Consider the following 12,898-nt stretch of genomic DNA (forward strand, 5'->3'; position numbering starts at 1 on the left):
ATGAGGGATTTCAAAACATTCTGAAGAGTGCACAGAAGTTGGCAGAGGAACTTCACACTGAAGCTATTTTCCCACCCATTCAAGAGTACAAGAGTCACCGAAGAAGACGACATTTTGATTACAAGGCACAGGATAATCCCATAAGAGACCCCAAACAACAATTCAAAGTCGAATTCTTTAACCAGGTGCTAGACTGTGCAATACAGTCAGTTGAAGAACATTTCATGCAGCTCAAGGAACACAGCAGTATATTTGGGCTGCGTATGATATTCCAAAACTCCTCACTATATCTGAAGAAGACCTACACCAGCAATGCAGGGCACTAGAGACAGTGTTGACACATGATGACATGCGCGATATTGATGCAAGTGATTTAGGTGATGAACTGAAAGCCCTTTCAAAAAACATTTCAGCAAGATAAACTCCAAAGGCTGTTCTGGAATATATGTGCACAAATAAGATGACCACCCTCTTTCCAAATGCTTTTGTTGCTCTGCGCATAATCCTAACGATTCCTGTAACAGTTGCCAGTGGAGAACGCAGCTTCTCCAAGGTGAAGTTAATAAAAACACATCTACACTCCACAATGACACAGGAGAGGCTGGTTGGCCTTGCATCTCAATAGAGCATGAGCTGGCCCAGACTGTGGACCTTCTGGAAGCAGTTCAGATCTTTGCAACCAAGAAGGTAGGGAAAGCACCACCTTTGATTATTCAAACAGATAAAAATGCCAGTGTTTACTATGCAAACAAGAAAAGTTACATTTGCTGTTCAGGCATTTGAAAGTTAAGTGTTACTTAAAATTTTTGAACAAGGCATTTTAAGTTGTTTGTTCTCCTGTATTGGGGTAGGTAGCAGAGCAGTACCATGAGAGGAGTAGAACAGGAAGAAGGCAGAATTGAGACCTTTCAAAGTTTTGGCCCAAGTGAGAGGGCCTGGGGGCGATACTTGAGCTCCCCGCCTGAGGTGCCAAAATGTGTGGGCTGGCCCTGCTCTCAGCACACCCACTATCCAAATTGTACCAGCACCCCTATTGAATTGGACTTTATTTTAACGAATAGAACTGAAGTAATGGCCCTGTATTGGTAAGCAAGTAAGTAATGCCTTACATGTGATAGTACAAAAAAGAAATGCCTGGCAAGAAAAAAACAGCAAGAAATACCAGTGAAGGATTGTTCAGTTTTTTAATCTCAAGCAGTCCATGACAGTTCAGTAAGACAGCAAACCTTGGTCCCTGATGTCAAAATGGTTGAGAAACACTGGTCTAGTGCATTTAAAGAATTTTGTTTTCCTTGATCTCAATAATGTTGTTTCCTCTTCATCCTGACTCTTTGCCCATTATCCTTATCAGGAAAATGTGCTCCAGTCCATTATAGATAGATAGATTAGATATGTCATTTGTGAAGAATTTCCATCTATGCCCTAAGGAATTCCTGTACATTGCTGTTTAATCATCATGGGTTTAGTCTCATCTTTTTTTGCTTAATGATAAACAGATATCCTGTACCTCCGATATTGTGTTTTTGAGCAGCCTTCTGTCATTGAATAATCCATTGGCTGAAACTCTAGTGTTTTGTTTGTTCGTTTTTTCCCTACCATTCAGTTTATTTTAAACCATTTTCCTAATAGTTTTAAAGTTTGCCTTTTGAAAGTTCATCAGTGCTATTATCCGTGGGGAATTCACTCTTACAGAATATCTAAACCATTTGTATAGTGATCACTGTTAGCCAGCTGAACTTTCTCACTCACCTCTACGTGTTGCATCAGACACAGCTGGTAATAAACTCCTTGCCACCTGCAAAATGAGATGCTTTTAGAATTATTAAAAATTATTTATGGTGTCAAGAAAACTGTGGCCAACGTTTTAAAACATGGGCGTCCAAAAGTTACGTATTTTAAAACTGTATTAAAGCACCCAAATAAATGGTCTGATAGCTGGTTGCCAGCACCTCAGAAATTCAGACCACTTAGTCAGGTGCCTAAATATGGAGTTATGGTCCGAGCTTTAGGCACCTGAGCTTGTCTAAATCAGACTCTGATGGTGCCATTTGACCAGTCTATATAAGAGACAGGTCTGTGCCACAAAGTAGTAAAAGAGACAATGATTGAAAAACATTCTAGACTTCTTAATCTTTAGATCATAGTGCATGTTTTATGAGGTGTGGTCCTTTTTTTAAGGCTTGGTCCCTATTTGATGTGCAAGTGGATGAACTCCTCTGAGAGAAGTGAATTTCTTGTTCAAACTTTGTGGTGAGATAACAGCAGAGAGGGGTGATTGTGGCTGGCAAAATGCCGATACATCCAACTGAAAAACCATTCACAGATCTCTCAGACAATATCTGCTTGTGATGGCATGTCCATTGCCAACTTCCTTACTAGGAAAGACCAACCCAGATGAGTCCCTAAAGAGAAAGATACCACAATGGCTTGGTTTATGCTGTGAAATGTAACCACGTATAAACAATTGTCAGCAATTGTGTTATCTGTACTGGGTCTTAGCATGGTTAAACCAAGGGTATACAAGGATTTATAACATGCTCTGCATCATGTCAGCTAATCATAATTAAATCCTGATTCAACTAGCATGATTGTTGACCACCAGGTTCAGACATGGTTACGTCTTGTAGCATAGGCCAGTCCAGTGAGATAAATGCTTCCTTGAATATTGGCCAGGACGGGGAGTATATACAATGTGGTGATCACACAGGGAAATTTAAGTTAAGGACATGTCTACCATATTTATTTATATATATATGCTTGGAAGTACTATATTTTTATTGGTAAATGGTTGGTTTCACTGTACACATACAAACTGATGAAAAAATATTTCCATCTATAATAATCGAATTGACAGATGAGTAAAGTAGGAAAAATGCTGCTTGAGAACTTATTACAGTTTGATATAAGGCTATTTACTTGGTTTATTTTTACATGTGATGTTGACAGTTTGTGTTTTAGTTGTTAGAAATCTTTAACTTTTCAAATCTTAACATCGACTGCCTATTAAATAATTATTGTCTGACCCCACCTAATTTCCCTCAGTGTGAAAATTTAAATGGATAAAAAATATGCTTAAAAATAAACATTTATGAAAAGTAAATATTAAATTCTGCCAAGCCTAGGTATACATGTGTCAACTATTTTTTAAAAAAGGAAGAAAATATCTTGAATACCTTGAAGAACTTGTGCAATAATTACAGAAGAAAATGAGAAACTACTGTTCCTAATCAAGAGCAATTTGCCTCTTGAATAAGGTGTATCATGCTGACTGGAAATCAGATCCAGTCTGGAACATATATTGTGAGTACTTCCAAGCTCAATGGGAGAGTTGCCATAGCCTTCAATAGCAGTAGATTGGGCTCCATATCTATAAGTCAATCAGGATGGGATTTTCCAAAGCACTGATGTGACTTAGGAGCACAATTCCCATAAAAGTCAATGATACTTTTGATAATCCTGTGCTCGGAAAACTACTGTTATGGATGTTAATATAATAACTTATATGAGTGAAACTAGGATCAAAAAGAGATTTCAGTGTAAAGCGCAACTTTTTTCCCCCTCTGCTGTCTGCATCTCCAGAAGCAGGAGCAACGGTAGGAAATGGCCAGTGTTTAAACCAGGTTTTCTGGCAGACTGGTACAAGCTTGATTGACGGCCCCTGCTCAATTAAGGAATGTGCATCAAAACATAACACTCCTATTCTGAAGGGCCATTTCTGCAATTCCTCCAGGCTCAGAACTTTCAGCCCCAGATCCACAAAAGTACTTAGGTGCCTAACCCCCAGATTTAGGTGCCTAAGTTCCACTTTTAGGCACCACTATGATCCACAAAAACCTCACTTGGCTGCCGCCTAACCCTGTAGGCACCAAAACTCTTTCAGCGCCTACGTTTTCACAGTGAAGATTTCCCTAGGTGCCTATGTTTCTGGCTCTTGCTATGCACACTGCTGCCTGCCTCTAGGCACCTGGGTGTCTTTCCCTCACCTAAGCCCCAGAGCGATTCATGAACCGGAGGAAGATAGGGTGTCCTCCACCTCAGTTGTGTGTGGTGCCTGATCTGGTAGACATGCTCACTGGTGGCCCAACTCCACACAAAACAGTGTGGGGAAAGAAGCTCTCTTTAGCCAACTGCTTAGGGTACGCACCTGGGATGTGGGAGAGCCCTGCTTTCAGTCCCCACCTCAACTTGATAAGAAGAAATTTGAACAGGGATCTGCCACCTCTCAAATTAGTGCTTTAACTAGGCTATGGGATATTCTCATAGGAGAGATTGAGGGAGGCCCCTATTCACATTGTTCCACTGTTAAATAAATTATTAAACAATTAACTATTTATTGGGCCAGAAAAAGAGGGAGAATCATTCCATGGCCCAGTGGCTAAGGCACCTCCCTAAGAGATGGCACATCTCTGTTCAGCTCCCCCCTTCTCATCAGGCTGAGGGGGGACTTGAACCAGGGGTCTCACACATCCCAATGAGCACCTTAACCACTGGGCTAAAGATGATAATGGAGCGTCACCTCCTTCGCCTTGCTGTTCTGTGTGGCGTTTGGTGGCCTCTGAGCAAGCCTACTAGATCATGCCCTGCATGTGAATTAGGTGGAGGAACACCTATCTTTCCCTGGTTTGCATGGCATTAATGGGGATAGGTGCCTCTATGCAGCCTGGACTTAGGTACCTATCTCGCTGAGAGGGATAGGGGTTAGGACTCATCAGCATCTCCCATTGGCTAGCTTAGGGGGAGAGCACCCTACCTTGCTGACTTTTGTAGATCCCATTCTAAGGTTCCTATCTCTCCCCATTCATTGTATTCAGAGCCTAGGTGCCTCACTCAGGCTTTGTGAATCCCATTATTGTCCCAGTGATTTTGTAGGCACCTAAAAGTTAGCTGTTGTGACAATAGGTGTCGCAATGCTTATGTCCCTTTGTGGATCCCCAGGCCTCACTGACCTCAAAAGCACTTCACCGTGAGTTCTGTGTATGGAAGCCTCCCAAATGTCTGTTGCAATAAATAAAGGTTTAAAAGAAGAAAACAAAAGCTGGAAGAAATCCCTCTGGAGAAATAAATTCTGGTTAACTTTAGGTGGCAGGCTGTTCAAAACTCGCTCAATCATTTGTCTCTTCTAATGGGTTTTAATGTGCAATTGCTGTTTGGGATAGACTGTTCTCTTTAGACATACAGGGATATGTATATAAACCCTGGATAGTTGGAAGAATAGAAGTCTCAACAAGGTATGGGCCTGCTTTTTATTTCACAAGAGTTTGCAAATAAATAAATAAATAAAAATGTGGAGGTGTCTGGAAGTTCTACACTTCTGTATTGTCTGCTTTAGTAAAAATAAGACTCAATTGCATATAGATTTACAATGAGCCAGAGGCAATGTAACTGGCAGCTTTGGGGCTGATCCTGCTCCCATTGAAGTCAACGGCAAAAATGCTGTTCATTTTGGAGGGAGCAGGAGTAGCTTTTGGCTAATCTACTAGCAAAATACAGAATGGAATGTTCAATTGTTTTGAAGGTTTACACAGAGTTTGGGGGGAAATGTGCATTTTATTGAACTGTGTTGCTCAGATCTTAGTTATTGTATCATAGATTTTAAGTATAGATTTTAAAGCTGTAAGAGGTCAAATGCATTAAATTAATATAAAGGATCTGACCATGACTGTCTGTGACACACACATTCACTGAGCTCACTGTATACCCAGGCATCAGCCCAAGTATACAGTGCATAGTTCTGAGGTGCCTTGCACTCAAACCTGCATAGTATATAGAGTCCCCAAAGAAACCTCACTTTACACTACTCTAGTGCTGTGTGGGGTTCGACAGTGGTTGGGATAGTGTACAGTGCTGCAAATTTCCCTCTGGCCTTAAGTTTTCACTGACCACGCCTACTTTTTCACCGATCCACATGAGGCATGCACTAGTGATAGGGTGACCAGACAGCAAGTGTGAAAAATCGGGACGGGGGTAATAGGAGCCTATATAAGAGAGAACCCCAAATATCAGCACTGTCCCTATAAAATCAGGACATCTGGTCACCCTAACTAGTGATGCTCACATGTGGTCATAACTTCAGTGAACCAGGGGACAGCATACCAGTGGCTTTGTGTAACTTCCTCTTTATTTATTTTTTCCTAAGTACATGGGGCAACCCACTTTTTATTCTTGCTTGGTGACTCCTTACTAAGAACCTGATAAGGCCTAAAGTAATCAGTGGGAGTCTCTCTATTGAATTCAGTAGACTTTGGATCAGACCCTAAATCCTCTTTGCTTCTGAACACATCCTGTAAACATCTTTGTATTTGATTGTTACTTTATAGGCTCCAACAGCCTGGATTGTATGTGAACTGATGTAGACTTAAGAATAAAAACCATAATAATGAATATTTTGATTATAAAAACGTGTTTTCATTTTAACTTTTGATCAGTGGGTGATCTGGTTCATTAATTCTATACCTACTTAAGGAGTTATGGAGTATTTGGATAATTCTTTGTATTTTACACGTGGCTCAGAGCTGCTGTTCACCCATGAGATCACTCAAAAATAGTTTTATGCCACCCATTAAATAAATACCCTTGTATAACAGATTACTGTTCTTAGTCTATCGCCAGTCTTATTCCCCCAAATTAACCTCAAACTTACTAAATACTGTATAGCTCTCCTAAAATAGGAGATCACCTCTATTACAGAGTGGATTTTTGTTCACCTTTTTGAGTGGTTGCTTAAGGCAGATTTTACTGTATAGTAGTTCACAGCCTGTTTCTATAGTGTATGCAAAGTTTGTCCTTCCATGCCAAACCTACAGAAATAAGCACCTGAATTAAAAAACCTACAGAAATAAGCACTCAAATTAAAAAATAATGCAGTGCATTATTTAAAGAAGCTTTTGGTTTTGCAGAAGAATAAATGATATCCACATTCAAACACTAACTGAAACCTTTACTTTTCTACTGATTGCATCTGAGTTCCAGTCACTCCTGCTGAGTGCTACTACTTATTCATGACAGCCTAGATGATTTTAGAAAACCCAGTGTGTATATGTGGGTGGCTGGGTGAATGGATAGAGCAACTGATTTTAAACTAGTCAAAGTTCTGTGTGGTTTCTCACGCTCTCTCTCTTCTTTGCTCGTATGAGCAATTGAACTGTATCTAAAGTTAAACTAATCTTTGACATGCTTCTCATTACATCTCTTGTGGTGTGACTAGAACAAACTTTCCCCTAACAGCACAATGGGAAGTTGAGATTGAACTAGGGAAAAGGTCACTTGCAGCTTGGCTCATGTGCTCCAGTTACTAAATAAAGGAGGAAGTTGAGACATCTTTCTCACTGGAAACAACATGTTCCGTACTGTGGGATTCAGAATAGGGAAAGCTGGAATCTTTGCTGACCTCATAAACTTCATTATCAGCTTATTTCAAATGTTTCAACCTAGTGGTCAGTAAACCCTAGGGATCTTACTGTTCTGCAAGTCTAGGGATGCAGCAATGGTAAGGTCTTGATAAATATTCTCCTTATCCCTAATTTATTTGTTTGTTTTGCCTGCTGAGCTATCCAGTAGCTTGAGGCTTGCTTCCTTCCCTGCCTCCCATGTCATATCATCCAAACATTCTTAGCCTCCAGAGGGACACTAAAAAGCATTCCCATGAACATTTGGAAGATCAGCAATACACAGTGACGTTCATCACTGGGCTTGCTTTTCTTTGGATTAATTTAATAAACCTTAGGTCACAGCTATAGCAAACTATACCCCCTGAAATCCCAGTACTATACAAAAGCCTGTTTGCCCTTGTGTGCATTGTTGAAATACTTCCACTGTAAAAAACTAGAGGATCCATTCATCCCATCTGAGGAGGGTGACCAGACGTCTTGTTTTTAAAGGGACAGTCCTGTTTTTTGGGACTTTTTCTTATATAGGCGCCTATTACCGCCCCCCACCCCCTGCCCTGTTTTTTCACAGTTGCTATCTGGTCACCCTACATCTGAGGCACAGCTTGCAGTGAAGAAAGGAGGCCTGATAATGCATGATTTTGCTGATATGCTGCAGGTACATGGTCAAGGCCAAGTTACACCAGCTGTTCGCAAAAAGACTTTTACACTAAAGAAGATGCTCCCCCTGTGCTCCCCTTGTAAGATAGAGGGCATAACACAGTCAAGGCCAAATCTCCTACTTATCATGTTGCCCCATAAATGCAGCACGGAAACAGAAAATAAGAAGTGAGTGCTCCGCATGTTGGGGGCTGCAGATCTTCTCTGATAGGTACATGCAACCCCACTGATTTAATTGAAGATGCACAGGTTTAATGGAGATCTGCATTTTGGCCTATGCGGCCTCATTCGTGCACATGTTGGTGATGATATGGAGTACTTGCTCTTTCGGCCCCCTCTAGTGGTGATATACTATATAAATTATTTATGATCTGTGTGACAAATATTGAAACCATATGAAATATCTTTGGAGGAACATATTGTTATTAAGGTTATGAATGGTTTATGTATCGCTGTGGGCCAGGGATTGTATGCAGCTCGGGGGTGGGGTTGCTTTTAGTTCCTCCAGGAGCTAAAAATAGTGGATGATGATTTAAGGTGAATCACTCAAATTGTAAACACCTCTGGAGAGGTACCACCCCCTGCGGTGTCTTGCATGTGCATGTTCAAACTGGGTTTTCCAGAGACCTACAGACAAAGAAAGGGCTTCTGTCATAAAAAGGCTGCAGTTAAACTGACTTGGGATCTTCTTTCTGATCCAGCAATGATTGGACCTTCTGTCCAAGGGGGACTCCAACTCTTGTAGAAGGTTTGGAAAGACTCTGGCCTACTAGGATCCCATGGGGGCTAATGACTAACTCATGATATTTTAGTGTGTGTGTTTTAAATATTTCTACTGTTTTCTCTGTAATGCTTTTACCTTAAGAATAAAGGTGCTTCCTTAGAAAGAGCAATGCAGTAACTTGTTACTGCTGGCAATACACTGTTCATAGCCCTTGGAGAGAAAGCAACACATTGAGGCTGGCCGTTAGACAAACTGGCTTGTTGTGGATATCACAGTGTAAGGCAGGGAACTGTGCCACCTTAAAGCCCCTGTCAGGCAGGAGAGAGATGTGGGTCTCATCCAAGAGACATGACATCTGGGAGCCAGAAACCTTAAATGGGGGACCACAGAGGGTAAAAACAGATGCAATTACCCTGAAACTGTGACAATCTGGATGTCATACTAACAGTAGTATGTGTTAGGACCTGAATGAATTGGAAAATGTGCCATTTCATGTTCAGGTCTGTGTAGTTGACTGCATAGAAACACCGTCCCTAGCAGATTTATATCCAAATCAGCCATATATCTGTTATAGATATTATTCCTGTGCCTTCTAATAAGCTGCTGATTTTTTGATTGAATGTCACTATGTACTGAGTTTCTGGCAGTGCACATCAAGGAAGAAAGAGCTGCCAGGCAAACAAACATATGCTCATGTGCAGTAGCATTAGACAGTGTATGCACACAGATAAGCCTCTGCTCATGCCTCCTCTGTTTCATTTGCTGCTATGTGTTTATATATGTACGGATAGAGAGGGTGATTTTTCAGCTCTGGAACAGACATTACCTTTTCCTTATATAGACTGAAACAGCAGTCACCATTTGTTGCTGATGATGTAAACTTGAACATGTATGATGGGCTGACAAAGTAAAGTTTACACTTTGCAGTTCAGGAGTCCTTTATGGGGCATCTTTTCCCCCTCTATGCTTTTTATATTTCAAACAGGGCATCTGAAGAGCAGCAGGCAGAAAGGGACACATGCAGAAATTCACCCTTGTAGATGTATTTTACACAGCCTTTAAAAGCCTTGTATCATTGAAAATTAGTTTTTAAAGATATCTCAATTAAGATGTCCTCTGTTTCCCATATCGATGATTCTTGTTTCCTCTCCTATGTTATACTTTTTCATGTTGCTATTTTTTTTAATTGGGAGGTGCTCCCTTTGTGAGCTTTTAGCTGGATTAAATACTTGCAGCCCTGGAGTTTCAATATCTGGTTACCATGGAAGAGAGAGACTTTGATGTCAGAAGAGCTTGAGCAAAACCAGGCTTAAATGTTCCAAAGGAAATCAATTTTCTACATCATATTTTTCAGATAAATATAAGAGGAAAGGTCCAGCACCTTAGAAGGGAGACTTGAAGGAAATTGAGAAATTTAAGAACCTTGTAAACTGTTTCAAAACTTCTTGCAACATAGATAATGCTGCAAATCATATAAGAGCTGTCAAATACCAGTTACATGCTCAATAAAGCCTACAAAAATTGCTTAATGCTAGCAGCCACTGTGCCATACGAAAATCATGCTGTACCCCAAACTGCGTCTTCCACTAAAAAAACTGTTACTCGCAGTTTCTGATTTCAGCTCAAATAACCATGATGCTGATTTAACATGAGAGATTTGACCTTGCTTTAGAATAATTGTGCTTTCACAGAATATCTTATTTCTTGGTGTAGATGGATGCAAACCTCAGAATTCAGATATGGATTTTAAACCTCAAAGAGCACAGGGGTGCTTTATATCTGGAGATATGACTAGGCTTCTTATAAAGAGAAGACCCTGAAGCAAATCTGAGATTGAGGTTTGGTTTTCAAACACCACCAAAGACAGAGAAGCATTGAAATCCAGGTTTTGGGGTTGGACCCTACTCTAATCTTAGGTGAAAATGATCCGTTCTGCAGGCTTGGCTCTGTGACTGTCTCCTGGGCTGACTTCAGTGAGTGTCCCCGGTTCAAATCTCGTTCAGTAACGACATAGGACTATTTAGAAGTTAATGTCAAAGAGAAATAGTTGTGTTAAGCAGGCGATGGAAATAACTTCTGTCTCTAAGAAAAGCTGAATGATGGATTAAAGACTGGGCTGGAAAAAATTGCTTATTGAGATCAGTAATAGACGTGGTTTTATGATGTGTGATTGAGACACACAATCTCCAGAAAGAGAGCTCACAAAGCCAAAAGGCAGCAGGGATGTTCTGAAACAGCTTCTTACACAATACAGAAAAGATTGGAAAGAAGAGAGAATATTATGGGCTCAATTTCACCCCTGGTGTAACACAATTAAAATCCATGAAGTTACGCAAAAAATGTATTTAGCCTTTTGACTTAAACCTTGGCAAACTGGGTTCTGTCCGGGTGTACTTCACCTATATGTAGAGCCCTACCAAATTCACGGCCATGAAAAACATGTCACAGACCATGAAATCTGGTCTAAATCAGGGGTTCTCAGACGTCATTGCACTGCAGCCCCCTTCCGACAACAAAAATTACTACAGGATCCCAGAAGGGGGGACCAAAGCCTGAAGCTGGGTGGTGAAGAAGAGGCAAAGCCAAAGCTCCACCTCCCCAGGCCTGGGGGTCGAAGTCCAAGGGCTTCAGACCCAGGCAGGTGGCCCGTAATCTGACCTCTGCTGCCCAGGGCTGAAGCCCTCGAGATTGGGTTTTGGCCCCAGGCCCCAGCATGTCTAAGCCAGCCCTGGCAACCCATTAAAATGGGATCATGACTCACTTTGGGATCCCCTCCCCCCCCCCCGCCAGGTTTGAGAACTGCTGCCCTAAAGCTATACTGATTTCATGGGGGAGACCAGTGTTTCCCAAACTGGGGCTCCTAACCCAAAAAGAGGAGGTGGAGGAGTTGCCAAGGTTATTGTAAGGGGGAGGATCACAGTATTGCCACCCTTACTTCTTTACTGCCTTCAGAGGTGGGTGGCCAGAGAGCAGCAGCTACTGCCATGCAAGAAGTGGGGATGGCATGGTACAATGTTGCCACCCTTACTTTTGCGCTGCTGCCTTCAGAGCTGGGCACCCAGCCAGCAGCCACCGCTCTCCGGCAGCCCAGCTCTGAAGACAGCGCTGCCATCAGCAGCAGCGCAGAAGAAAGAGTGGGAATACTGCAACCCTCCTACAATAACATTGCAACTCCCACACAGTCCTCTTCTGAGTCAGGACCCTACAATGACAACACCGTGAAATTTCAGATTTAAATGGCTAAAGTCATGAAATTTACGATTTTTAAAATCCTATGACCATGAAATTGACCAAAATGGACCGTGAATTTGGTAGGGCCCTACATATATGTGGACAGTTTTTAAAGGCAGAGAGAGGGTTTGTGGGAGGCTTTAATCCAGAAACTGTGGGAAAGGGGGGGTATTCAGAGCAGTAGGAATGCAAATCAAGCTGCCAGTCTTGCCTGGGGTTATCCCCCAACATGAGCATCCAATGCAACTCAACTTCATCACTGCAGCCATACAAAGAGCATGTGTCTGCTGAAGATTAAGGAGACTAGTAATGGGCTGGGCAATACTGAGTTGGGAATTGTTTGTAGGGAAGATGTTCAGGTTTCTTGTGGAGAAGAATCAGCAACTAGAATGGGGTCAGGCCCCTCATGAGTGAATTTTTAACTAGAGAGGGCCCCAAACTGTGTAAAGTGTATCTGGAGTTCAAATCTCCCAAAGATTTGGGAATATTTAGATTCTGGAGGTTGGCTCAGGCTCACCTCTGGCTCAGGGTTAAATCTAATCCACTGTGTATATTACCTGGGTTATAGCTCTCTGATCTGTTTACATATATCTGTAAACACAGTTATGAGGAATAAAACCCTGCAGTAATTCTCTCTGTGCTGGAATAAAACAGTATATCAGGCTATACTGAAGCTGAAGCTGTCAAAAGGGAGAATTTTTAGCAAAAGCCTGGTTAATTCATTCTTTTTGCAATACCATAGCATAGCTACAAAATCCACAAGCTATTAAAAAAGCAAGTCATGGGCCCAGATTCTGCTGGCAATTTACATCCGTCTAAATCCAGAGTAGCTGGATAAAAGACAGTGTTTATCTGGATTTATTCTGGTGCAGCTGAGATAAGAACCAACCCTTGACAG

Source organism: Mauremys mutica, unplaced genomic scaffold (assembly GCF_020497125.1).
Source record: "Mauremys mutica isolate MM-2020 ecotype Southern unplaced genomic scaffold, ASM2049712v1 000468F_np12_subseq_322290:360651_obj, whole genome shotgun sequence".
Taxonomy (NCBI): Eukaryota; Metazoa; Chordata; order Testudines; family Geoemydidae; genus Mauremys; species Mauremys mutica.